The sequence below is a fragment of the Lathyrus oleraceus genome, chromosome 7, assembly GCF_024323335.1.
Source record: "Lathyrus oleraceus cultivar Zhongwan6 chromosome 7, CAAS_Psat_ZW6_1.0, whole genome shotgun sequence".
Lineage (NCBI taxonomy): Eukaryota > Viridiplantae > Streptophyta > Magnoliopsida > Fabales > Fabaceae > Lathyrus > Lathyrus oleraceus.
In genome coordinates this window covers 228,324,342-228,333,740 of record NC_066585.1, presented here as the reverse complement: position 1 = coordinate 228,333,740, position 9,399 = coordinate 228,324,342, and positions in this window count along the sequence as shown.

Sequence of the window (9,399 nt, the reverse complement as noted above, 5' to 3'; positions counted from 1 at the left end):
CTGCCTCCATATCTGCCTTCTCCTTGGCAAGTCGATCATACTTCCTCTTCCAAAACCTGGATGACTGAGGAAGAAGAGAAGTAACCACATCGTCAGGCTCATCAATAATCTGATGCTCCAGAAATTCTATCACAGCATCCTTATCTCTGAGTTGCTGAAGAAGTTCCTCTCGCTCACGAACCCAGGCACGCGAACGGTCTTCATCTCTCAACTCCTCTACTCCTTGGTTAGGGAGGGTTGAAGTCCCAACCATTACCATAGGGGTAGGTCTCGGGTAGTCGTATGGCATGCGGTACTCAAGCGCTCTCCTCCTCACCCAGGAGGTGTAGGGTTCCAAAGCAATACAATTCTTCAGACCAAGCTCTTTCTTTCCCTTCCTATGGATCTTGCGCCAAGCGTGAACCATTCTGCCCTTCAAGTTCTGGGGATCTTTACCCTCTTGAAAGAACACACCTTCTAACAGAATGTTGTTAGGTTTATTCTTCAAGGGGAACCCAAGCTGACGGCGGGCCAAAATAGGGTTGTAGTTAATCCCGCCACATGTACCAAGAAGAGGCACATTGGAGAATTTACCACAAGAATCAATAATCTGGACACCGTCATATACACGATTATACCAAAAGATATCATCATTAGTGAGAGACATAAGTCTCGTGGACCACCGTAGACATCCTTTGTTCTCCTTGAAGGCGAGCGTCTATGGCAAGTGCGAAATAAATCACTTGTACAACAGAGGCAAACAACACACAATGGTACCACCACCCTTTGCATTCCTCATATGCAAAGAGAAATAAGTGTCACCCAACAGAGTCGAAACGGGATTAAGAGTAGAGAAAATCCTAATAGCGTTCACATCCACAAAATTGTCGACGTTGGGGAATAAACTATCCCATAGATGAGAAGTACAAATATGGCTTCAAAGGCGTCCTCACTCATGGCCTTCCCAAACAAGGTAGCTTGGGCAATGAGAAAATCAGATGGGAGACCTTGAATTCCACCTTTGGTAGTCATATGAGCATAAATATCAGATACATCTATGCGAAGCAGATCAATAATCTCTTGGGAAAAAGGAACTCTCTCCAGGCCACTGATCGACAACTGATCTAAGATAGGTATACCCAAAAGATAGGCATACTCCTCAAGTTTAGGCAAAAGCTGGAAATCCGGGAAAGTGAAGCAACGGTATAGAGGATCATAGAACTACACCAACACACTCATCAGACCTTTATCTACCTGAGTAGAAAGAATGGACAGAAGCTTCCCATGCCGAGCTTTGAACTCCAAGGGATCTAATACATAGGATGTCAAACTCCTTAACTCTTTCAAGTCGGGTTGTCTGAAATTGTACTTCTTCATATTCCTTCTTTGCTTATCCATGTCTGAAAATTTGCAAATAGACCTCTTAAGTTCCTTGAAAAGTTTCTCATTGTTGATGATATGGATGCAAATGGATGCATGAATGCATGGATGTAACAATCACACTCAAGGATCAAGCAAGTCACGCCACACAAAGGTCACGGGATGGATCAAGTCATCCTCAATATCAATCATCCATTTTGGTGGATTATGGTTTACACCTTATCAACACCCAAGTTCCATTGATATTAAGGATATATGAGAACGTATTGACCGCGAATCAAGGGTTTGTTGCAAGTCACGAGCATGGATTCTCGGTTAAGGACCACCCAATGGGAGTGTACTATGGTTAAACCTGACGATCATGTTCTAAAAAGGTCCCCATAGTCATTATCACATCTTTTGGATATTATCGGATAAAACGACTACTAGTATTCCAAAAATATTCTCAAGAGAGACTCTTATGAGTGTAGTATCACGTAACAATCGTATCAAATCTTACACTTGAACGACCTTCGCACTACGTCCTAAAATAGGCCAAGATGGGCTAGGTATCTAAGGTCCTTGGCTTCTAAGGTTTATATTGGAAAGAGTAATGCCTAACCACGACTACTCGTGTGACATTATTGATCCCAACAAGACCTCTACCAAGTGAATGGGCTTGCAAGTCAACTTGCTAAAGAATAACTCCACACAAGTCAACAAGACTATGCCATTCTCCTATCATAAGTGCACTCGAGTTCGGGTATAAAACTCATCTCACAAGAGACCACCAAGCACACAAGCAATTGATATATCAAGCAAATCATACATTACAAACAATACAGTCATCCCAAATTTGCACAAAAATATGTCACAAATGAATATAAACATACAATACAACAAGCAAAAAGTAGGCTAAACCCACTAGGAAGGATGATTTCCCGAGCAGAGTCGCCACTTTTCTGTAGCGGAATATTCGTTACCTTTAGATTTATTGACTAAATCAAAAGTAAATCATACAACTCGAGTCGCCACCACACTTCTATTTATCCAAAGGAAAGGTTAGAAAGCGAACAAAAACCAAGTAAGAAGTTTTATCAAATCAAAAACTAATAAAAAAGTCAGAGATCTGGGTAAGGGGGTTGGTTATGCAATTGGAAGGTTTTAAGCACCCAAAACATCCTTAGTACTCTAATGGAGCCCTTTTTACAAAGTGTATTGTAGGTTGGTATTTGTGAAAAGATTTGTGCAAACAAGATTGGGGAGATGAGAAAAGAATATACATATTATTTACAATTTTGTTGTTTGAATGGATAAACCCATTGCCTACGTACCATCACAAAGTTAGGATTAAAACCTCGTAGTTCGGGGTAAAAATCTCAAAACAAGTTGGTGAATTGATTTGTCAAAAGCCTTAAGGTCTTTTGTTATCAAAGGGAGAAAACTCAACCTAAACCAGCAATCCACCATGTGAGGAGAGCTTCAACATACTAGTGAAGGATCAATCCTATAATAAGTATGAAAGACTTATAGTCCAATCACTAAGAATAAGATGAGGTTTACATCAACCACTATGATAACTCAAACCTATGGCTAAAGTTTAAAAAAAGGTTTTAACAAAGGTGGTCATTGGAACCACAAAAACAACTTGAGTGAGTTATATTTACAAGTTAGGAGTATTCACAAAATGAGGTCAAAGTTGACTTAAGGTTCATTCAACATAAGTAGTAATGAAAAAAGTTTGAAAAATCAAAGGCATAAGGCCTAGGTTTCTAGTTTTGAAAACAATGTCAATGTTTGCACAAAATGAGTTTGGCTTGGGTTAGAGTGGAGAGAAGAAGAGAAGGGCTAGTCCTAAATATGCAAAGATGAGAGAAGAGATAAAACCCTTGGAGTTCCTTTCTTGAGATCATAAATATGATTCAAGATGCTCCTTTCCTTTGGACTTAGCAAGCAACAAGCAATCAAAACAATTAAACATTCAAACTCCTAGGATCTCCATTTGGCTTGTCTTTCTTGACTTGGCTACTCATGACAATAGTCCTTCTTACTATCTCAAGTTTGGAATCCCTATCACACAAGAACAAACAATCAAAAAGTTCACAATGCAATAAGAGGAATGGACAAAGAATGAGTTTTGGATTAGGGGTCCTTTGAAGTCAACTTTAAGATTAAGCATTCTAAAGGCATGAGGCCTAGTTGCTATTCAACAAGTTTAGCATTCTAAAGGCATGAGGCCTAGTTGCTCTTGAACTCCTTTAAGCATAGGTAAGGTCCTAATTCTAAGTCCTTTCTCCTTTTTGCACTGGGTTCACACAAACAAAGACAAAACAAGCACAAAGCCACAATATATTTATTCACAATAATGAGCTCAAGTGAGCAAAAGGAAAATAGTATAAACATAAAATATGAGCTCAAGTGAGCAAAGGAAAAAGGCAATATGAATAAATGAGCAAGAATTAAAATGCATTAAAGTAAATTGCAAGAATTAAGTGCTTGAATTAAAAGTTAGTAATTAGTAGTTAGTGTTAGTGTGCCATAAGGCAATTTAGCGCTATGTTAAGCAATCATAAGTGGACTAATGTAGTAATCACACCTATCTGAGGCCGATCAATAAAACTATAGGCAAATAAACACAAGTTAGAGACCATGACTAGTAAGCCAAGCTCCTAGGACTTGTCATGCCAAAAGAAAAGAAGAAAAGACCTTGTATGGATTTTAGGTTTTTTGCTTGGCCAAGAAGCAACCTATCTTGGACACAAAGCAATTCACTTGATCTTTGATCAAGTTGAATTTGATTTGTATCAAAGAAGGTTAAGCCTCTCATATGTCAAGGCTAACCACAAATCATTAACTCATTGGCCAAAAGAAAAAGAAGAAGAAAAGAGATTAAGATGAAATGTACAAAATGAAAATTCAAATGACATAAACAAAACATAACGATCAAATGTGAATGAAATCAACATCAATCAATGGTAAACAGGAGTGAAATGAAGATTAGAAGTCACTAAAGGTCAAACATATTTTTGGTATTTTTTGGAATTAAAATAAAGCATAAAATAAAATGAACAAAGTATGGTCAATCTTCAAATTCAATTCAAATCAACTTGGATAAGTCCAATTGAATCATCGTAAGTCTAACATGGTCAAACAAGGTTTGACAAATTTTCTCAACATTTTTTGAAAACAGAAACTATTTTAAAACAATTAAAAAACAAAAAACACAAATGAACTAAAATCTCAAATAAATCTCAATTCAATTAAGAAATTGATGAGAATATTTTTCATAGACTTATCATCATCCATATGTGTTAAGAAAATATTTTTGGAATTTTTGAATATCATAAAGCATTTAAAATGAATTAAAAACTATTAAAAACAAAATAATTCACAAAAAATATTAAATGGAATCACAAAAATAATTAAGAATTAGATAATGAAACTAGATTTTTAAATAAATTTTTTACAATTGGTCCCATATTTTTGTGATTCCAAATAAAAGAGTTATGAATTTTTGAAAATAAATGGTATATAAGAAAATAAAACAAAAATTGAAAAAAAAATGAAAAATCCACAGCGCTTGGATCCACTTCATTAATTGACGTGGACAATCAAATGGCTCAGAGGCGCGCTTCCGTTGTGGTCACCAGTCAAGCGCGTTGCAAAGTGGATTTAAAAAAGTCAAATGAAACAAAGGCTGAGATTAGAACGCTCAAGTGAGATCCAAAGGCCAAAACTCATCCATGTGGGGAGGGTGGTGGAAACCACTTTCTTCTCCGGTGAGCCAACAGAATCCGGCCACCAGTTGCAGGTTTTCAAACTTCAACTAAAATACACGTGCCTTATACCAAATTGAAGCTGGGGTGATGTACATCACCCCTGTAACCTTGGATTATCCTCAAGATCTCTATGGAATGAGAAATCTGAGATGGAAAATCCAGGTGCATAAACTAAAGTGTATCAAAACACAAAATCAAAGCCACCACTGGCTTGCCTCTCACACAAGGACTTCAGAAAACCAAATGAACACAAGCAAATCACAATATATGATGAGATATAACTCAAAACAGTTGGATTATAAACCTTTGAAGTGTAGCTTTAAACAACACGATCTGCTCCAATTCTTGCTTCCAACTTGATCAGGAGATGATGATGATAGGCTTAGGAATTAGAAACTGAAGATCAACCATGGAAGTTGAAATTCAAGTTTGAATTTGAGAAAATAAAATCAGAATTCCTCTAGTGTGGTTGGGTTTGAATTTCTGCAGAGCTTCAAGTTGAATCCAGGTTGAAAATGAATGAAGCAAGCAATGTATTTATAGCTGAAGTGCAAGCAATGAGGTGCCAAAACCGTGTGCATGAAGCTTTGGGTCCTCCATGCATGGGCCTGTACAGGCGCATGTGAGGCCCAAAAGCTGGTGGAAATGAATGCTGAATTCACTCTGAAGTGAAATAGATGTGTGGTTTGAATTGCAATTGCTTGTGCATGAAGATTCAATCTGAATTCCAAAATTGGGCACAAATGTTCCCCTCTTCGAAAGTAACTCATGGAAAATCCAAACATAGGCATGTGAGTAATGGTTGGAAAGGTCTTGACATAAGGAACAAAAGTTATGTTGGACAAAAATCCATTTGGAGTTTGGAAAATTGTGAAAAATGATCATGAAGTTTGAGGTACAAAACATGTCTTTGAAAAATTTGTCAAAAGTGACCAACTTCAAGCCCTTCTGTTTCAATGATGCAAACCTTAAATGAAAAAACCTCTTACATAAAAGTTGTATATATTTTCAAGATGATCAATTTGGACTTAAATTTTGCATAATTTGGAGTTTTTATGAGAAAGTTATTGGCACTTGAAGTTGGACTTTTTTCAAATTCAATGGCTTTGGTCCAAAGTGACCTATAATGTTTTGTATTATCACATGTGTTTCTTTTAGGATAATGAAATTTTGTCCAACATAAAATTTTAATTATACATCTTAAAATTTCCAATGCAATTGGTATCACCTCAAAATCATAAAAAATGAGGAAGTTAGGTCTTTGGGAAGTTGACCCAAAATTAGGGTTTCAGTCAAAATGACCTATAATGTTTTGAAATTAATGATGACCTTCCAAGTTTCAAATGAAATTTTGATGAACATGAAAGTTGTTCATATGGTTATTAAGAACAGTTTTTATCTTGGGGTCATCTTCATTTGACAAACACATCAAAAGTTAGGTCTCAGTGGATCTCAGTTTGGTTAGATGACTTGACTGGTCAACTTCTCAAAGCCAAACTTCAAATCTTGATGAATGAATGATTGAGGATACTCACATAAGCTCATATATGCATAAAATGATGAATGAAATAAATTCCCTTGATTGAATTTGATCATGGTTTGAGACTGCTTCATGAGCAAGGCACAATCAATGCACAGTTGAATTAGGGTTTCCTTGGGACACAATCCTCAAGCCCCTTGGTTTTTCTTGATCAAATTGGAAAATTGAGATACTTGGGAGACATATATGATGATTGAGAGCTTTGGGAACCATTGTAATGCTTGCTTTCATCTTTATCTAGCCACTTCTTTGAGCATAGGGGCCTCCTAGGAGCAAGGGATCTCATGGTTGCTTGAGCTTCAAAACCAAACAAGTTAGTGACATATTTTTGTGCTTTTGGTTAGTAAACAAAATAAGAAAAGCAATAATATACAATTCAAGCATTCTTGGTGATCTCAAACCAACTCACACAAGTCCTAACCCTAGGGTTAAGGAGCCAAGATGCTATGATCCTTGAGGCAAATGCAATGAGCAATGATATGATGCCATGAGGGATCTTAGGGTCAAAATTAGGGTCTTACAGTATCCACACACTGGTGGATATAGAACAACGTCTTCTGATCATTCTTCCTCTTTTCTCTTTGCACGTTTCTTTATGCTTTCGTTGCATCTGTTGCAACTGTCGTATAATCGTCATTGACTAGATCAAGAACATCTTGAGCGCCAAACAACACATGCATCTAAATCATCCACCGATTCCAATTCTTTCTATCAAATACTAGAAGCTTTGTGTTCAAGCTACCATTTCCTCCGTTTATTTTCGTTCTTATGCAAATTCACTAAGGTCTCACCAACACTCATGTTTCCCATTCCATCAGAATCAAGAAATGTGATTTTGTTTCGATTAAGATCTTCAACTCACTATGAATTGAATGAACATAATCAATCACACACATTTCACGCACACTCGTGTTTTCCGTTCCTGAATCAGAGTCGGGGCTCTAGATACCAATTGTTGGAGCACAAGATTGAAGATGAAGAAATGCAAGAGAGAGAGAGAGAGAGAGAGAGAGAGAGAGAGAGAGAGAAAATTGTGTAACTAACTTTTACTCTCAAATTGAAAAACAGTTACAATGAATTCTATTCTAAAACTGAAACTAAGCTTTAACTTATATATACAAGCACAAGCTAAATGCAATTCAAATACAAACCAAATTAAATTTAAATGCAACTTAAAATGAATTTGGATTACACTTTAACCATTTTTAGTATAAAAAAAACTTCAAAAAGAATCATAGTAAACTAAGAGAAATTAATACTCTCTAAAATAAACTTAACATCCAATATCACAACATCAATTTATGAAAATTGAAATTAAATATAAACATTACAATGTCTAGATGTTTGAGACTCCACTTAAAGTTTTAAGGCTTAAATGCACTTTTGGTCCCCCTAATTTGGACGTTTTAAACAATTAGTCCCCCTATTACAAACCCTACGATTTTGGTTCCTTAATTTTGATGGTCTTTGGATTTTTATGGTCTCTCTCCACTTTTGTAGAGGTGACATTGATGATTGGGATAAAAGTATATTTTTTAATTAGGTGGAAAGAGTGACTAGGATAATTATTAATTAATATGTTTTTAAATGAATTTGTATTTAATAAATTTAAATAATATGTTTCTAAACTAATTAATTAGTTAAAACCTTTAAAATTAAAGCCCATTAGATACACCAATAGTCCAATAGACCCATTATCATTCCATTTCACTTAAGCAATAACTTATGTATATTGAAGTTTTATAAACTCTTCCAATATTTGAAATAAAATCAATGTGGGACTTACAATAGTAGCAGAATCACTTTGTTGGATTCATTTGGTAGCTTTAGTTCTTCAGATAGTTTCATTTTCAATACTTCTGACTATGGAACATTGTTGTAACGTAGACTTACATTTGACCATGATGGTAACGTTCGCATTTATAGCAGAAAAGATGAGAAATACAGTTGGTTTGTTTCCGGCCAATTTAAGCAACAACCATGTTTCATTCATGGGATTTGTGGATCCAATAGTACTTGTAGTAATGATCCAATGAATGGTAGAAAGTGTTCTTGTTTACTTGGTTATGTTTGGATTGATGATCAAGATAGTTCTCAAGGCTGCAGATCCAATTTTACACTTTCATTCAGTAACAAGAATCGTCATGAGTTAAGGTTTTTGCCTTTACCTCATGTAGACTTTTATGGATATGATTATGGTTTTTATGAGAATAAAACTTATAAAGAATGTGAGGATATGTGTTCGCACTTGTGTAGTTGTGTTGGATTTCGACATACTTTTATCTTTACAACTGAAAATGGTGGTTATTATTTGTGTTTTCCCAAGATTCAGTTACTTAACGACCATCGTTCATAAAAGTTTCAAGCACTAGTCTACTTGAAATTTCCAAAAAGTAGTGATTTTGATGATGGGATTAAGAATCAACAAAATGGGATGGGAATGAATTGTTCAAGGATTAGAGTGGTAAAGCTTGAATGAGGATACATCAAAGAGAAAGAAAATGGTTCTTTAAAGTTCATGCTTTGGTTTGCTGGTGGTTTAGGAGGAGTTGAACTCTTGGGATTTTTTCTGGTGTGTTTTTTCTTGTTTAGGGGTAACAAGATTCTGGTAAAGATAATAACAAATATGTTTTAGCTGTTGGTGCAAAGGTAGAATAAAGAAAGAATGAAAATATTCTATTAAGAGAATGACGGCTACAAAAAGGATTAAAAGTTACAATGATTGACACCCTATTTATAAGC